Source organism: Spermophilus citellus, assembly GCF_964194105.1.
Source record: "Spermophilus citellus genome assembly, chromosome: 2".
Lineage (NCBI taxonomy): Eukaryota > Metazoa > Chordata > Mammalia > Rodentia > Sciuridae > Spermophilus > Spermophilus citellus.
In genome coordinates, this window is record NC_138183.1 from 224,633,569 (window position 1) to 224,653,108 (window position 19,540).

The following is a 19,540-nucleotide window of genomic DNA, read 5'->3' on the forward strand; positions in this document are numbered from 1 at the left end:
TTGCTTCATGATGAAAGAGGCAGGAATTTTGGTGCTAAATAAGAGAGAAAACTCATTTATCAGGTTCAATGAGTTATTGTGTCTCACGTCTGCTACTAGATTCCCATCTCTTTAAGGATAGGAGCTGTGTCTCATTCATTTTTAAAGTCTGTCGAATAGAAATGAATTGGCACTTGCGATAAGATCTGGCGGGCAGCGAGAATGGGAAATGGAAAGTGTCATGCTGCTTTCCAGCCCCTCTCCACCTTCCCACCCATTTGTGATTTAAACATTTTCAGCACCTCATCTTATTGTCTCCTTTTCTTGAAAATATATTAAGATTGAATGTGAGGATTAACTGTGAGGGAACAGGTATGTGCTGTGTATAGGTCTGACTACCAAGTTGTTCATGGAGGAGAAACAGACACAGACCCCAGGCTCCACTCCAAGAGGGCACTGAGTGGCTGTGGGCAGCCACCCTGGGAACCCATCGCTGTCACCCATGGTGACATTAGATATGTTCACTTCCTCCCTTGGAACAAGCTGTAGAATGAAAAAGATCCCATTACAGAACAGTAGGTCCTGTCCCACTCGATCTCATTTGCTATACTAGAACATATTAGCTTATGGCCATATTGACTTAAACAAAACCTTAGATGGATAAACTGCAAAATGTTCTCCGTACTTATCTCATAGGAGAATTTGGGGGAAATGTGGGGTTTTGTCGGGGGTTTGTTTTTTGATTTTTTAAAAACTTGTATGAATGTTCTAAACTGAACATTATTTGCCTTCAAATGAAGAAAAACGTTTTTAAATGACAGTGAAGTTCATTTTTTTTTATAAAATAAAAGCTTCAAGAGATGAGCCATTTGAATTAACAAGACTCCTTTTGTGCCTGAGCACCTCCTGCCACCCACCTGAAGGCTTCCTCATAAGTACTAAAAGGCTGCCTTAGTGCTTTTGGAATATTGTAACAAAAATATCATAGATTGGGTGGCTTATCAACAATAGAAATTCATTTCTCACAGTTCTAGAAGCGAGGATGTCCAAGATCAAGGTGCCAGCAGAATGGTGTCTGTTGAGGTTCACTTCCTGGTTCACAGACAGCATGACTGTGTCGTCGTCACATGACAGAAGGGATGAGGGAGCTCTCTGGGGTCTCTTTTATATGGGCACTGATCCCATTCATGAGGGTCCTGCCCTTGAAACTAATCAATTCCCGGATTCCCCATCCAAATACCCTCGCATTAAAGATTAGCTTTCAACACATGAATGGTGGGACGCATGCATTCAGTGCATAGCAGAAGGAGTGGGGGGAAAGAGAAGAGCCTTGCTTTGCAGCTTGACCCCAAGATCCAGTGAGAATCAAATTCTCCCATTTTCTTTCCCCTAGCCTCTCTGTTGCTATTGCTTTTCTATGCTCTGCCACATTTTTCCTCTTTCTTTTAAGAGAGCAGACAGTAAATAAATGGAGCCTCTTCCCACCAGGAGAGTAATATTTCATGAGCTCCTTGTTTTCTGTGTGAGCTCAGACACGGTGCTTTTAAATAATTGAAATGCAGGAGTGCATTTAAGCCAAGCCATCAACTGAGCACCTGTTATATGTCAGGCCTGTGCTTGGTGCTTTACATGTTATATTCATTTCTCAAAATAACCCTGCAAGGTGTTTAATTTCCCCTAGTTTACAGGGAAGAAAATAAAGCAGAGGGTTCGAACAAGTTTCCCAAGGTTGCATGGAGTAAATGGTGGACTTGAACCCAAACTTCAGGCTCTCTAGATACAAGGTTCCCACTTTAAGCTCCACCCCAGATTTCCAAATGGTGAAACAAAAAATCTATATTTTAGTTCAGTGGATGAACTGCATTTTCTTTAGGTGATTCTGTGACTGTGGAGAAGCTTCATTACATTAGACAATATGCCCCATGTTTGCAGTGTGTTTGGGTTAGTGGTAACAGAGGGTCCCTAGTGAGAGTTTTTTGAACTATGGCTTTTCTTTTAGATTTTATTTTATTTTATTTTTTATCAAGGTGTGTATAGGTGTACATACTTTCAAAAAGACAACTAGTTGCTCAAGTCTTATCACAAAATAAACAGAAAAACCACAGCATATTTCTGGCCGATTATATATTCATTAGTTATAGATGTTCTTAGAATTAGTTGTAGATGTTCAAGATGAATTCATTTATTATGCAACCCCCACTGCTCTTTGTTAGATGCTGAGTGCTATGGTTTGGATAAGTGTTCCCCAAAGGCAAAGGTATCTCTATTGGGAGGTGGTGTAACTCTTAGTAGGAGGGGTCTCCGGGAGGTCCTTATGTCATTGAAGGCACGCTAACAAAAAGAATTGTGGGCTGGACTCGGTGATGCACACCTGTAATCCCAGCAGCTTGGGAGATTGAGACAGGAGGATCATGAGTTCAAAGCCAGCCTCAGAAAAAGCAAGGCACTAAGCAACTCAGTGAGACCCTGTCTCTAAATAAAATACAAAATAGGGCTGGGAGGGATAACAGGAACATATCTCAACATCATGAAGGCTATCTACACTAAGCCCCAGGCCAACAGCATTCTAAATGGAGAAAAATTAAAGGCATTCCCTCTAAAAAACTGGAACAAGACAGGGATGCCCTCTTTCACCACTTGTATTTAACATAGTTCTTGAAACACTGGCCAGAGCAATTGGACGAAAGAAATTAAAGGGATATGTATAGGAAAAGAAGAACTTAAATTAGCACTATTTGCTGATGATATGATTCTATACCTAGAAGACCCGAAAAGCTCCTCCAGAAAACTTCTAGAACTAGTAAATGAATTCAGCAAAGTAGCAGGATATAAAATCAACACCCATAAATCAAAGGCATTTCTGTAGATCAGTGACAAATCCTCTGAAAGGAAAATGAGGAAAACTACCCCATTTACAATAGCCTAAAAAAAAAAAAAAAGAATTACAACTTAACGAAAGATGTAAAAGATCTATACAATAAAAACTACAGAACTCTAAGGAAAGAAATCAAAGAGGACCTTAGAAAATGGAAAGATCTACCTTGCTCTTGGATAGGCAGAATTAATATTATCAAAATGACCATACTAGCAAAAGCACTATACAGATTTAATGCAATTCTGATCAAAATCCCAATGGCATTCCTCATAGAAATAGAAAAAGCAATTATGAAATTCATCTGGAAAAATAAGAGATTCAGAATAGCTAAAGGCAAGAAGAGTGAAGCAGGTGGTATCGCTCTACCAGAATTTAAACTATAGTCCAGAACAGTAGTAACAAAAACAACATGGTTTTGGCACCAAAACAGACTGGTAGACCAATAGTACAGAACAGAGGACACAGAGACTAACTCACAAAATTATAATTATCTTATGTTACACAAAGGTGCCAAAAACATACATTGGAGAAAAGATAGCCTCTTCAACCAAATGGTGCTGGGAAAACTGGAAATCCATATGTAACAAAATGAAATTAAACCCCTATCTCTCATCATGCACAAAACTCAACTCAAAGTGGATCAAGGACCTAGGAATTAAAACAGAGACTCTGCATCTAACAGAAGAAAAAGTAGGCCCTAATCTTCATCATGCCGGATTAGACCCCAACTTCCTTAATAAGACTCCTATAGCACAAAAATTAAAAGCAGGAATCAATAAATGGGATGCATTGAGGCTAAAAAGTTTCTTTTCAGCAAAATAAACAAACTGTGAGGTGAATAGAGAGCCTATATCTTGGGAGCAAATTTTTACCCCTTCCGTATCAGATAGAGCACTAACTCTAGGTACATAAAGAACTCAAAAAAGCTAAACACACACACACACACACACACACACACACACACACACACACACAAAGTAACCCAACCAATAAATGGGCCAAGGACCTGAACAGACATTTCTCAGAAGAGGATATGCAATCATCAACAAATACATGAAAAATGTGCATCATCTCTAGCAATTAGAGAAATGCAAATCAAAACTACTCTAAGATTTTATCTCACTTCAGTCAGAATGGCAGCTATTATGAAGACAAACAACAATAAGTGTTGGAGAGGATGTGGGGAAAGAGGTACACTCATACATTGCTGGTGGGAGTGTAAACTGGTGTAGCCAATATGGAAAGCAGTATGGAGATTCCTTGGAAAACTGGGAATGGAACCACCATTTGACCCAGCTATCCCTCTCCTCCGTCTATACCCAAAGGACTTAAAAACAGCATACTACAGGGATACAGCCACATCAATGTTTATAGCAGCACAATTCACAAAAGCTGAACTGTGGAATCAACCTAGATGCCCTTCAGTAGATGAATGGATAAAAACATGTGGCATATATACACAATAGGATATTACTCAGCAATGAAAGAGAATAAAATCATGGCATTTGCAGGTAAATAGATGGAGTTAGAGAAGATAATGCTAAGTGAAGTTAGCCAATCCCCAAAAAACAAATGTTGACTGTTTTCTCTGATAAGGTGACTGATTCATAGTGGGGTAGGGAGGAGGAACATGGGAAGAATAGACGAACTCTAGATAGGGCAGAGAGGTGAGAGGGGAAGGGAGGGAGCAGGGGGTTAGCAATGATGGTGGAATGTGATAGATATCATCATCCAAAGAACATGTATGAAGACACAAATTGGTGTGAACATTCTTTATATACAATCAGAGGTATGAAAAATTGTGCTCTATATGTGTAATATGGATTGTAATGCATTCTGCTGTCATTTGCTTTTTAAAAAATCATTAAAAAAATTGGGCTGGGAAGTGTCTCTGTGTTCAACTTCCCCTAAGTTCCATATCTGGTTCTGCCCACCCCACCCCCACGCCAAAAATGAATTGTGGGACCCAGGTCTCTTCTTCTTCCTTTCCGCATCCTGTTTCATGACGGTTTCACTCCATCACACACTATCATGATGTATTACCCTTTCAGAGGCCCAAAACAACGAGCTTCCAAACCATGGACTGGAACCTTGAAAACATAAGCCAAAATAACTTTTTCTTTTTATAATTTAGTTATCTCAAGTATTTTGTTATAGTAATGTGAAGCTGATTGATGCACTGAAGACACATCTTTGAGCAAGAGAGAATTCTTGCCCTCAGAAGTTCTCAATGAGAGGAGGAGTGTGTATTAGCTCTTGTCTTCCCCGTGGCCACAAAATGCTTGATCCTTTATGACTGCAGAATAAGGGAAAGTCAGGTTGTCCCATTGCACTTTGTCCTTCTTCTCTCCTTTTCTCAACAAATACTTATTGTGTACCTACTACATTCCAAGTATGTGCTAGACATCAGAGAGAGAGCAGAGAATAGGCTAGATGCGATGCGCCCTGCCCATATGTAGCTTTAGTCTAGAGAGGAAGCAATCATCAGAAGCAATCCCCATGCCATGTGATGGATGTGATGCTCAGGAAAGCAGAGAGGTGCTTCCAGGTCAGAGCAGGACCTACTTGGTCTTGGGAATCTGGGACGACCTTCCAAGAAGTGACAGCTAAAATGAGACAGGAAGAAAATGTAGGAGTTCTTCAACTCAACAGAAGGAGAAAAAGTCTTCCAGGAGGAGAAACAGTGTGTATGAAGGCCCAGAGGCCAGAGAGAGAAGGGCACATCCCAGAGACGACAGAAGTCCCCAGGGTCTGGAGCACAGACTGCAGAGGAGGCGGGGAGGAGAGGAGCAGCCAGACTGGGAGCAGCCTTGTTAAAGAACTTGGATTTCATCCTGGGACAATGGGAAGCCAACAAATGTATTGCAAGGGGGAGGCGAGAGATGGGTGTGTTTAGTGTAATCCGTGGTTTTAGATGGGACAATGGGTTCCAACAGAAACAATAACGTCTGCAGGGAGAACAGCACAGGCAACGCCTACCATTCTGGCAAAAGTGCCTTGGACTAGGGTAGCAACCACAGAGATGGGGAAAAAAAAACGGATGGATTCAAGAGAACCTTTTAGCAGAAGGTTTGATGATGAATTGGAGTGGACAGAAAAGAGGCCAGGATGGCTCCCAGACTTAGGACACGTCCTGACAGGTCCACTGGTAGCAAAGGAGATGTGGGGCGGAGGCACCAGGTGCAGGTGAAGCAGGCGAGTGAAGAGTTTAGGGTTGCAGAGGGTGAGCTTATGTGCCTGTGAGATCCTGTGAAACATGAACACAGAATCATGAATATGATTAGTATATGTGCAGCCCCATCCCACCAGGCCTTCCATTAGGCACATAACCTGGATTGTCTCCCAGGAGGCATTTGGGTACATGGGTCTAGAGCCAAGAAGACTGCTTTGGGCTAGAGATACGGGGTGAGAGGCACAATTAGATCTAGAATTAGATCACAGTCTCAACAGGTAACATAAAGATTCGGGGCTGGCTGGGTGTTAATGTGGTGGGATGTGGTGAGCCTGCGCGGAGCCAGAAAGCAAGTGCCCAGTCTGACGCCAGACAGATTCAAACTTCTGAAAAGTACCAGACAGACAAACTCACGCATGGCCTCCCTGGGTTTGTCTTTCGGGATCCCAGTTTGTGATCTTTGAGCGAGATGGTAATCACACCAGGGAAAAAGGAAATGCTACATAGGACAGAATGTAGAGGGGAATGAACTTGAGCCCAGAGATTCCGTCTTCCACCTCAAAAATCACCTTTGAATAAACCTCCCATTGAAGGCTTCCTGGGGTGTACGTAGCAAGTGACTGATAGTGTCTGATTCTGGCACTGCCCCATAATCACACGAGGTAAATGCCTTTCTCTCATGCATTCTTGCCCCCAATTTAGAAAAGTTTAGAATAAAGGAATGTAGCATTGGAAGATCAGAATCTCCCAAGGCACCTGGTAAATGTATGGATCTCCAACCTCCCCTCAGACCTATAGAATCAGTCTGTTGAGATGGCACCTGGCATCTTTTTTTTATTAAAAAAATTTAAATTTGTTTTAATTATTTATATATGAAAATAGAATGCACTTTGATATATCACATATAATGGAATATGATTTCTCATTCTTCTGCTTGTACATGATGTAGAATCATGCCAGTCATAGTAACATGTGTACATAGGGTAATAATGTCTGATTCACTTTGCTATCCTTCCTACCCCCAAACCCCCTCCCCTGCCTTCACTCCCCAGCACTGCATAAGAAATAAACTAAATAAATAAATGCAGGCATCTTTATTTAACAAGTTGCAGGTGATTCTGATACACCTGAGCGTGACAGGGTTTTCTAGGGCTACCTCGTTAGAAAAGGAAGCCACCCAGAGAGGAAGCTGTTCACAGTCACACAGCTAGGAAGCGCCAGGGGTCTGCCTGTCTTCTGCCCTTCATTATGGACCCTTCAGATGAGTCCATTCACCTCCTGTCCCAAGACTCAGCCCCAGCTCAGGCTTGAAGAGTCATGAGTCTCAAACCCAACCACAGCTCAGGGTCAGATGGGCACTGCCCGTGATCCTCACTCACCTGACTTAGCAGCCAACTCCAACGACTGGACTGTCTTACCTTATCCTCTCTCCTCCAAAGGCCTACCTCCTTTAGGGGATCCATAACCAGGCTCGGCCTGGACCCCTGTGCAGAAGCCCTGCCTCAGTGCCACCCCAGGCCTCTGGTCTGAGTGAGGACACAACTCTGCCTCCTCCGGAGGCTGGAAGAGAAACCATCTGTCAAGGGGGGTGAGGCCGGCGGGCAGATGGCACTATGACACCTTTCAGAGGGCTGCAGCTATTTTCGTCACTTGTTATAAATAGCACAGAATGGGCCATAGCTACCTGGAATGCCAGGGCAGGAGTCTGGCAGGAAGTCCATCCCCATACTCCTTCAACTAAGAATAAACACAGGCTGGCAGGGGGAACCCACAATTCCTGCTGGGTCCTCCAGGAGCATCACAAGGGCAGCTGAAGGGCACATGAGGCCTTGGGAGCCACACAAGGAGGCCTCTGACTGTTGTTTGTAGGATATGTGGTCACAAGGAGAAGTGCAAACGTTTAGAAATGGAGACCAGGGAGAAAATACCTTAAACGGGAACATAAATAAAGTCAACAGATGAGGATGAAACGAACACTTCAGAACGTCGTCTTTGTGTCTTTGTAGAAGTCATTTATCTTCAGTGAAGCCTATTTGGATCTTGTCATTACAGAACGACTTGGGTCTCCAGAGCCCAGGAAGACCAATTGAAATAAACTGGTTCCTATGTCAACAAGAATTAAATAAGGCAATGCACATTGTATGTGTCCTGACTTATTTCTGGACCCTAAAGATTTCTGTAGTTATTGTTGTCTGCTTATTTTTCCAGCTTTTCAAACAGCTTTAGTCTCTGTGGGTGGAGACTTATATTTATGGGCTACATTTTTTTTTTGGAGAAGATCCCTGTACCAGGACTGCAGTAACCAGCTGGGGTGCAGACATCGGGGACTCTCACTAAAGGCCACCACATTGTTGTTTCAGGTGATGTCAAAAAGCCACAGACACGAGAACCAGGGTAACAGAGCAGGAGGGAAAGAACCAGATGGATGATGTTTGGCCACTGCTACACTTTAGGAACTTCCAGGAATAGCTGTGGTATGCTTCAGAAGGAAGAGAGAATGGGCCCAGCTATTGAGCCAGGAGAAGTTGAAGTCAATGTGATTTAACTACTGCGTTGTCATAACAGGTACAACAGAAGTCTGGCTTGGCCCCTTTGTGGCAATGATTCAAGTGTAACCAGTTTGTGCAGCTAAGATCTGTTCCATAGGACCTGGTAACTCAATCTAGACTTTTTAAGCTTTACCGGTTGAGCCATATCCTTGGGTTTGGTGCTGGTGAAACCACAGTGCGAATAGATTCTCCTCTCTGGTGGATCCTACACATTAATCAAAGAAAGCCAATGTTGAATACATCATTACACACAGAGAGTGAGCGCTCTGCAGGAAATTGATAGATGTGGTTATGTGAGATGCTGTAATGAAGAAGCCTGATCTAGCAAGAGACCAGGGAAGCACAAAGCTTCTGAGGAATGGAAAGGAGGAGGCAGGTGAGGTCACTTGCTGGACCATGAACATGGTGCTGGATGGGCCTTATCATGTATGCATTGTATTTTACCTTAAAAGATGAGAAGCCATGCTACTAGGGGAAGGTGGTGGCTTGATCATGCTGCATTTCAAGAACAGCACTCTAGGAAATGGACCGGGGAAGCCAAGGGTGGATGCAGAGACCTCAGGAGACTGCTAAGATGATGAGACCCAGGCTGGGCGGGAACAGCGGACACCACAGCTGTGGCTTCCAGAGCTATTCACAGAGGAGCTCAAAGGACAGATACCTGGGCCTTTCCTGGCTGACTGGTTTCCACCTCTGACAAAGGATAGTGTTGGATGGTAACAGCACCAAAGAGCAGGTGCCTCCATCAGCTCCCTCCCATCTTTGAGGCTGTTGATGAAACCTTGGAGCCTCCACCATAAATCACACCACCCTCTCTAGGTTCTGCCTCAGGCACCCACCATTCTGCATGGACCTGGGTGGGCTCTTGTCCCATTTTCAGAGTATAATTTGAGATCTAGTCAATACTTTCCAAATACTTCAAGAAGAATATTATCCCAAAGCTCAGGGAAATGGCCATGCAGAGAAGTAAATTTATTTGAAATGCATAAGCTGTTTTTCTTTCAAAAGACATGGGGGGCAGTTAAGATGGAAATGAGAAGGAGTGTTTTCTGATCATCCCACATTTGGAACAATCACAACCTGAAGAATACGGAGTTTTTTTCTTTGATTAGTTTTATGTTGCTTTTGAGCACATTTTGACTCTCTTCACAGGACAAATTTTATTATAGATAACAAGAAAAATTTCTCCGAACCAAAGTCTAGCAAGAGGTGAGATTGAGTAAATACTTAAATAATTCTTTACATCATGCTATGTGTATGTATGTGTGTGTGCATACATAGATACACATATATATATACACACATATACATGGAGGACAACATAGCAATATTAAAAAAAAGAAAAATAATTTTTCTAAACCAAGTTGCTGATCACCAAATACAAGAAGTTAATATAATGAGCAGTAGTTTACATTAGGAAAATGCCCAGGTCCAGTTGGCTGCCGTTGATCACTACTGTGATTTTCAACATGCATGCATCGGGGTCCCAAATGCAGAAAATAAAAATAATGAAAATCGTCTGCTGTCAGAGCAGAACAATTTCTTTGCAACAGTGTTCTCATAGGAAATTCATTCTGGTAAATCAGTGTCAAAATGACAAGAAAATCCAACATGTCTCAAGAGGCACACTATATAACAAGCAAAAAAAAAAAATTCCAAATCTGTGTTCAGAAAGTGAACATAAAAGAATCTGATGAAAAATTCAAGGCAAAAAAGAATGAAGGATATGACACAAATTCATTAAAACATTTTGGATAAAAATAAGAAGACCGTGACATTATGCTCAATTAACAGGAAAATACATCTTAAAGGGTAAATGCAGTAGATGCTGATTTTTCAGACATCAAGAAGCAGAATCAACCCTTAAAGACAGCTCCGAGAGTCTCCGTTAGACAGAAACTTCGAATCTACATTAAGGATATAACAGCTGTGTGCTTTTTGCCATTCCTGGAGCTGCTCTCCAAGTGACAGATTTCAAAGAAAGTATCTATCTCTGTACAAAGGTTATTAGGTAGTTCAAGTCCTTAAAATTAAGCAGATCTGGGATCTGGTCATCTTTCCTGGGAATGTTGAGAAAAAGTGAGTCTAGAAGCTGAGCTGGACCAATGCACCTGGCAATCAGTCCTGTGCAAATACAGCACAGGGTGAGGAGCCACAGTTTAAAACCCTCTTTTAAACCACCACGTTGCAGAAAATACTTACAAGCACATTGAAGAAGGATTTGGAATACCACTTGTGCCAGAAATAACTTTACTCCAAAGATTTCACATTTAGAGGAGGTAAAAGTGGAGATGGAAGATAGAGTGTAAACAGTTTTTCTTTTTGAAACATTTCTTTCTTTCTTTCTTTTTTTATTATCATATAGTGTGATGTTGGAAACTGAAAGAACTGGAAGTCTCAGTCCCAGCAAGAGGTGACCACCCAAGGCAGGTTCCCCAGCTCAGAGGGTCCTGGTATCAGGCCACACATTTGGTTGGCTTTAAAGCGATTTTAAAAATCATTTATTTCTTTTGGATTTTTAAATAATTAGTTTTATTATATTTAATGCATGCATACCACAGACAAGTGTAAAAAATACAGATAAAAAAGAAGAAAATTCAAATTCCCCTTTATTCCATAACTCAGAAATAGCCAAAATGAACAGTTTGATGGACATCTTTACAGTTTTCAGAAAGCAGACTTTTTTTGTTCTAATAAGCTGAGATTATACTGCTTTCCTCAATCAATTATAGATCATGAACTTGTTTCTATGCTGATAAACATAATAAATACATTTCTTGTTCTGATTGCCAATTATGTCCCTTTGTGAGTGTAGTAGTCAATTAATCAATCCAAAGACAATTTTAAAAATTAACAAAAATAAAATTTTATACATATACTATAATAGCCTAGTCAGAGAAGGATCCAGTCTGAATCAGTACAGTGGGGGTGGGGACCGTCAGGGAACAATAGATTAAAGAAAAGTCTAAGAGGGGTTGGCGCTGAAGCTCAGTGGCAGAGCACTTGTCTAGCAGGTATGAGGCACTGGGTTCCATCCTCAGCACTACATAAAAATAAATAAATAAATAAACATTACAACTACATTTTTTTAAAATCTAAGAGGTGTTTGAGTGTGGGATGATGGTAAGGAAGAACTGTGACTCTCAAGTTTCTAAGTTTTCAGAGAAAAGAAACCACAAATGATATTACTTATCTTAAGCTGGTCTTTATATCAACCCTGTCAAATAAATAGGGTCAATAACCATTATCCCCATTTTAAAGATTTTTAAACTGAGACTCAGGAAGAAAGTGACTTGTTGAGGATCATACAAGTCAATGGGCAGAAAGATACCAAGTTTTCTTTCTAGCCTTCAGAGCTGTGAAAAATAAATTTCTGCTGCTATAAATTACCCAGTGTAAGGCATATTATTATAGCAGTCCAAATAGACTAAGACACTTGTCAAAACCCAGATTATAAAAATGAAAAGTCAAGCCACAGGCTAGGAGGAAACAATGGCCAATTATATCTGACAAAGCACTAGGATCTGCAATATATAAAGTATACTTACAACTCAATAATAAAGACATACAACACAATCTAAAAATAGGCAAAGGCATATGTCTACACAAAGGCTTGTTCCTGAACATTCATAGCAGTTTTGTTTGTAATATTTGGAAACAACACAAATGTGGGTCCAGGCTCATAAATGAACTGTTGTATATCATACAATAGAAAAGTACTCAGCAATAAAAAGGAACCAATAGTATAGACAATCTAAAAACAACTATACCAATAGAAAAAGTCAGAACTATACTTCTTCCCCCAAAAGTGCATACTATATGACTTCATTTACATAAATTTCTAGGAGTGGACAACTCATTTTTAATGAAAGAAAGCAGATCAATTGTTTCCTGGAGGTGGGGGATTGGGGAAGGGCAGGAGGGAGGGATTACCAAGGATACCAGGAAAATTTTGGGGTGATTGTGGTAATGCCTATTAGCTTAATTGTAGTGGGGGTTTCATGAGCATGCAAATATCTCTAAACTCATCAAACTGTACACTTGGAATACGTGTGGCTTGCAAGTTACATTTCAATAAAATATTTTAAAGGAAGAACACAGGGAGCAAAATATACTGGTTTCTTAGCAAATAGTGAACATATCAATCTCTTATCAAAATCTGTCTCTGTGGGATGATCCTTTTCTGAATTTCCCCAAGTTTTCAAAATGAACATGTTATGCTACCCAAATCATGAAACTACTTTTTGGGAAAAAGAAAGAATTGGTGAACAGCGACAATTGAAGAAAATAGTCTGTATGTGTGAACTGTAAGACGAGTGGGTGAAAAAAAATCAAAGACATGACGCTTTTCAGATGACAAAATATCCCCCTATTCTTTCAAAACCCAGAGAAGGCCAGAGGGTACTATAAGAGGGTTTGATGAATTCCACAAGTAAAAACATCTAAAGCTAAAGAAATCTATGGAGAAGTTACCATCATAGTAGAATGAATCATTTAGCTGGACATTCTTGCTCCAATGTCTTTCAAATATACAGTGAGACAGATGGAGCAAAAAGAGACAAGTCCAGGTGGCAAAGAGAGGTGAATTTTTCTATTATATTTAAACCTACTATTTCTAGAGTTCACCCAGGACTATAAGGATTAAGGAATAATCCAATGTAATTAGCAAGTGACTGCATTGTATGTCCTTAAAAAGAATACAAGCTGCAAAGAACAAGTTAGGTCACAGAAAATGCTATCCTACATCTGACCAAATATGGTCATGGCTCATGAATCTGGATTACACTCTTAGAGACGTTTGCTAATGGGTCTGCCCAGAGCTGAGGGTTTGCTCCAGATTTTTATTAATACAAAAAGTAATAATTTTTGAAAAGCTTTCACGGGACATATTTAACCCATTCAGATGACAAAATATTTTTAAACAGCCTCAGTGCACTAACTATGTGCATATCAAGTATTCAGGCTGATCAAATAATGTTTTATGTTCATTTATTCAACAAAAAGTCACTAAGTGTCAGCAACTGCTGCTAGGTCCTGGCACATGAAGATGACAACATGGCCTAATGTCCTAGAATCCCTCATGGGCCTCCTGGTCCCATGGCTGAGCAACCTGCAAACAGCTGCATCTTGGCATCCTTGGCTTGGGAGTATGAAAAGGAGGTCAGAGAAGCCTACAAAGAAGAAGGAACACTTGAGTGGGGTCTTGAAGGCCATGTAGGAGTTCTCTGGCTAGGAAAAGAGGGACATTCTATGCAGAGAGGACAACCCCAGGCATTGAGGCAGGGGAAGGGAGATTACTTGGTAAAAGACAAGTGCTCGGTGAGTGCCGCAGTTTTGGCTGGGCACAGAATCACGAGCCACTCAAGCAGGAACAAAACTTTATTTTGAAAAAGCCGCCGATACTCTCTAGGCGCTGGCAAGCCAAACCCGGCCCTCCCACGCGGGCGTCTGCCAGGACCGCGCGTCTCCCGGAACCGCAGGTCCCCCGGACCTCCCCCGGAATTTCCTCCTACTATCCTTCCCCAACCAATGGAAACTCTCCATGAGTCCCGTAACATGAGTCCGGTAGCAGGCCAAGGTGAACAGCGGGAGTCCAATTTCCATATGAATGTAAATCTTAACATAATCATATCTCAGTGGCTAGCTGGCTCACTTTACAACCAAAGGTGCCATACATCGTATATTTGCTTGTGGCTCCTAGCAGGTGAGCATCGAGAACAGGATGCATCTGGAGGGGACAGGCCCCAAAGATCAGGGAGACCCTTTGTCTCAGATTGGAGAAGCTTATGTTAGGAGGAATCAGAGATGGGTTAGTTACAACTCCTTGGTTTTAACCAAATGAGTTAGCTTAAAAGAAAAAGATGATCTTCAGTCTTCCAAGAGCTCAAGGAATCCATGCAGACAGACCTGGAAAAGGGACTGGAATTGGGAACTGGGGATCTAAAGAAACCTCTTCTACCTTTTATCCTGGTTTTGATTTATGTCTCGATGTCCGCTTTATACGGGCTTGATCCTTTTGGTCATAAGAGAAAGAAATAAAACAAAATAGTTCCGGCTACAAAGGGAACTTACTGGCTCTCAAAAGTGGGACGTCCAACAGAAGCCAATATGGGGGATTCTAGACGACCCATGTGACTAACCCATAAGTTAGTCACGAAAGGGAAAATTCTGTGATTCCACTTATGGTGAGGAACCTACAGTAGCTAGATTTGTAGAGAAAGAAGTAGAATGGTGGTTCCCAGTGGCTGGGGTGAGGGAGGCAGGGAGAGTTTGGGGTGATGAAAAGGTACAGGCAGTGGATGGTGGTGCTAGAGACACCATGTGAATGTGTTTGACACCGTGGGCTGCACACTTACAAATTGAAAACTGCAAACTTTATGTTATGGATATGTTGCCATAATAATAATTTTTTTTAAAAAAAAAGGTGAGTAGTCCAGGAATAAAAACAACTTCAGTCATTGTTAGATGCAGGGGTTCAGGGGCCTGCTCAAGGATTCTGTCATTTTCTGTTTTGCTCTTCTTTTCCTTTCTCTTGGTTTCATTTTCCACACGACTTTTTTTTATATGGTGGCAAACATGGTTGCTCACATCTCATATCATCTAGAGAACTAGTGGTTGTAGCCAAAAGAGAGCCTCTGATAGTTCCTGCTGATGTTCTGGGGATGATGACTAAGTGGCCTGGTGCTGGATCATGACCCCCTCCTGACTCCTGAGCCTATCACTGAAACTCGGAAGTAAAGTACCAGGACTGGCCAAGCCTGGGTCACATGTCTGACCCTGAACCAATCAGTGTAGCCAAGGGAGGAGAACTCTCTCAAGCACGTTCTTGAGCAAGAACGTACATGGTTGCTGAGGGCCATTGCCAAGTAGGAATGACGCATCGATATTTCCTTGCCAGCGTACCCCATGTTAAATGGACTTGCCTTGGAAATTTGCTGTGACCTTGCATGTGTGTTTGAGAAAGGTGACCCTGCTCAATGACCAGGGTGGATCTAGGATTAGGGTGTATCCTGCAGTTTGAGGAAGTATCCCGCTCCTTGGGTTAAGGGCATTCCCAGTTTAAGACCTTGGGTTTTAGGGAAGTTCGATGTTGAGGATTATTGCTGCTGGAAATAGGGCGTTCCTGCTACCTGAGCTCCCTTTGAGTTCTCATGTGATTCAGAGAGGATTTTGGGAAGAAAGCCTCATGTAGTAGGTGAATTGGGCGGAGCAGAACTGGGATTGCCCCAGAGCGTGTGTGGAGGCCGGTGTGAGTTTGGGAATAAAGAATTGCTGTTTGAATCTACAAAGCTGTGTGGTGGCTCGTGATTCTGTGCCCAGCCGAGACATTGGCACATGGTGGAGGCATCCCTACCAGAACTATGGACTGAGAATGAGAGAAGCGTGATTTCCCACAGAGATCCTGGGCAGTCAAAACATGTCCATTATAGCTTCTTTCTTCTTTCTCTACAGATCAGGTTTCTGTCTTTTCAGTCAGTATGATAGGGGAAATATTGCCATATCCAGCTCGAGTTACACTTTCTCTCTATTCAAGAACTATGAGCCTAATTTGAAATCCCTGGGAGACAAAAGAGTGCAATTTATAGCATTAACTATGGTGGTGGGAGTAGTCTTAGAGCTAATATGGCTGCAACAGGTTCATCTTTGTGAATATAAGAGTAACTTCCAGTTCATTAGCAGCAAGACTGCTATCTCAGATGGCGTCTTTTACAGCAGATAATAGACACATTTACAGGGGATGGGTGTGAACACATGGTACAAAAACAGTTCTAGCAGTTAAACACTGAATGGTTTGGAGCAGGAGAATTTGGTAGCAGAAAGACTAATCATACGGCTGTTGCAAAGAGATGCTTCGGAAACGTCCAGCCTGGAAGAATGAGAAGACAGTGATGTCATCCATCAAGAATGCGATTATAAAAGGAAAGTCTGGATGGGGCTGAAGTAGGAAAGAAAGAGTGATAAGTTAGCTTTGAAAGTGTTTCCTTCAAGATGGCTTTGGACACCCAAGTTGAAGAGGATACCTGGAGCCTAAGGTAGAGGGTGTGGCTGGAGATGGATCTGATGGTCACTGTTCCACAGATGGGTGTTGAGGCCATGAAGCATAAGAGACAGCACACGGAGAGCACTGATGACGGGCAGAGGCAAGGACAAAGCATGCTTGAAGGGGCTGTGGCGATGTCCTCAGCGCCCTGTCCATATCTGCTCAGCACTTCCCACTTCCCAATGTGCCAGAGGGTCATACTGAAACTCTGCATGTTTCTCTCTTCTAATGCTTTGAATGGGACTTGTTCCCTAAGGATTCACACTCTGGGAGCTTGGTCTCCACTATGGGGGTGTTGGGAGGCAGTGAGACTCTTGGTCTATTAGAAGGCAAGTAGGTCAGGGGGGCACTAACATCATGCATGGATTAATGCAGTCCCAAGGAAGTTCTAGCTCTCGTGGGTCTAGATTAGTACCACAAGGGTGGGTTGTTATAAAAAAGAGCCAGTCTGGGACCTCCTCAGTCTCACTTTCAGTCTCATCACGTGGTCTTTTCTGCCAACAGATGGCAGCTATTTCCCTTACAATTGTTCTACCATGTTGTGATGCAGCCAGGAAGCCCCACCCCTAAGGCCAGAATTGCTAAGGTTAACAGTCCTCAGCCACAATGGATGGAAGTGACAGGGTAAGGATTCTAGCTTTCTTGCCCTCAAGTGAGACAACCCAAGTGTGTTCTACACCATCTCATAGAGATCCCGGTGGGATTAAGCCTCAGCTGCCAACAGCAGTGACTCCTTAATGTACTCTGTACCAGCCTCCTCCACCTTCCTGTCTCACCTCTCTGATCCTTTACTGATGTGCCCTGGGATCACCTCCCAAATAGAACACTTACACTCAACTCTTGTTTCAAGGTCTGCTTCTGTGAGAACCCAATCTAATGCAGGTACACAAAAAAGGACTCTCCAGAGTGAATGAGACCAAGAGGACAGGGAGGTGCAGGGAGCCAGGAAGGAGAGAATTAGAGAGGAGGAGAGACTCTACTGGGAATGGAGGCATGAATGCCCTTGAAAGTAATAACATTCCAAGTCCATACTTATCCAATTCTCAGAGTTTATGTTATCCTAGTGAGGATCTGCCCCAGATACTTCATATTCAGGAAGACTATTTGTAAGAAAATAAGTCACATCTATAATCTCCCAAAAAGGAAAACCCAAAGACCAAGACGCACATGGCCTGCGATGCCTGGAGACGCAGCAGGACTTAGAGCAAAAGTGGAGTCTTTGAGAAAACTTTTAAGTCTTGAGAATCCTTAATATAGGCAGGCCCGACACTTTGACTTTGTGGAGAATTAACGTTAATGGTTAATGGCCTCCTATGTTCATGCCCCTTGTTGGTAATTTCAGAGTCCCCCACTCTATGATTCTGGACAGGCCTTGTGATATGCTATGGCCAAACATACAGTAGAAGTACCGTGTGCAAATTGCAAGCCTAGGCCTCAACAGGCCTTGCGATACTTCTTGCTCTTAGATCCTCCCTCTGCCATGAGCACAAGCTCAGGCTAACCTGCTGGAGCCTGAGAACCCACGGAACAGAACCACATCACCCCAGCATCTCAGCCAAAGCCCCAGACACATGAGAGAACCCAGCCAGGATCAATAAAGACAACAAACAGACCACAGGTGCAGGAGCAAACCCAGCTGTGACTAAAAGAACTATCCAATAAAGATAATTGATTCAGGAGCAAAAAGTGAACCTTGTTGTTTTAATTGCATTTTAGGGTGAGCCATCAGCCATCGAGGGCTACCTGACATATAAGTTTCCTGCTCCACTGATGTTCAGTGAGTTACCAAAGCTGGAAGCTTCTCCTTTTGAACTCCTAAAGGAAACGCAAGTTACACAGGCACCAAGATAAAATGTTGAGGGAGCTGCCTTGGAGGAGCAGAGAAAGGGAAAACAAGAGCAGAATGGATAGATGCCTGTAAGTCCCTACCTTGAGCTAGGTGCCTGGCGTGTAGGTGTCTCTTTATCTTCAAAACTATCCTATAAAGAAGTGTTACTGGTTTTGTACCCAGAATGGCTCTGGGCACCATGCAATGCTCCACTGAACCCATGCTGGATGGCCACCACCACCATTCCATCTTAGATGACAGTGCTCCTTTGTGGCTGCACCTGGCTAAGGAAATACTCTGAGCTTGACTGAGTCCCACTGGCATAAGAGGTTGCCTAGCAAAGCCAGTGTATCCGTAGGCCTTTGCTCTTTTAGGTTTATCTTCTGTAGACCTTTTCCTCAGGCAGGCAGGCATCTTCTGCCAGAGAACTAGATCAGACTCACAGACCACATCCTCTTCTCTACGTTGATTCTCAGACCAACAGAAATTTCAAGAGAACTGCTCTGCTCTTTTGCTATATGCCTGCTGTTGGTCTCTCCCACAGCCCTTTGCTCACCCCAGCTCCAACTAAATCACCAGTCAGGCTTTTATATGCCCAAACCCCAGCATGGAAACAGTTCCAGGTTTCCTTAGGAACAGTGAGCCAGTTTGTTCCAGTGAACATAAGAGCCAATTGTCACATTTTTTCAGGACTTCTTACCAGTGGTTATTAAGGATGGTCATTATTTTAAATTAGATTATATGGATTTAAATTAATGAATTACATTAAAACAAAGCAATAAATATTCAAAACTCATTGTTCCTAATTCTTTTAACTACCTTTTACTGTTCCCCATGCTCTTGTGGCTATTTACATGTATTGTTTCTGAGCAGTGAGAATACTATGTACTGTGAATGTCCTTCTGCCACTGCATTCTGGGATGTCAAGTACTTTGTACTCAAAACTAGCCATGGTGGCAGTATTTATACCATGGAAATTAACAAACACAATAAATTTATTGTTTTGATTTATTGATTAATTTACTATTTTACTGATTATGGAGACAGGAAAAGAGGACCAGCAAACGTCCCCTATAAAGGGCCACGTAATACATAT

General features: G+C 42.3%; 1 protein-coding gene across 10 annotated transcripts in view; it reads right to left on the reverse strand.

Annotated features, from left to right (window-relative positions):
* Positions 1-19,540, reverse strand: part of LOC308632719 (uncharacterized protein) — a 322,166-nt gene that overhangs the window by 151,903 nt on the left and 150,723 nt on the right. The window lies entirely within an intron of this gene.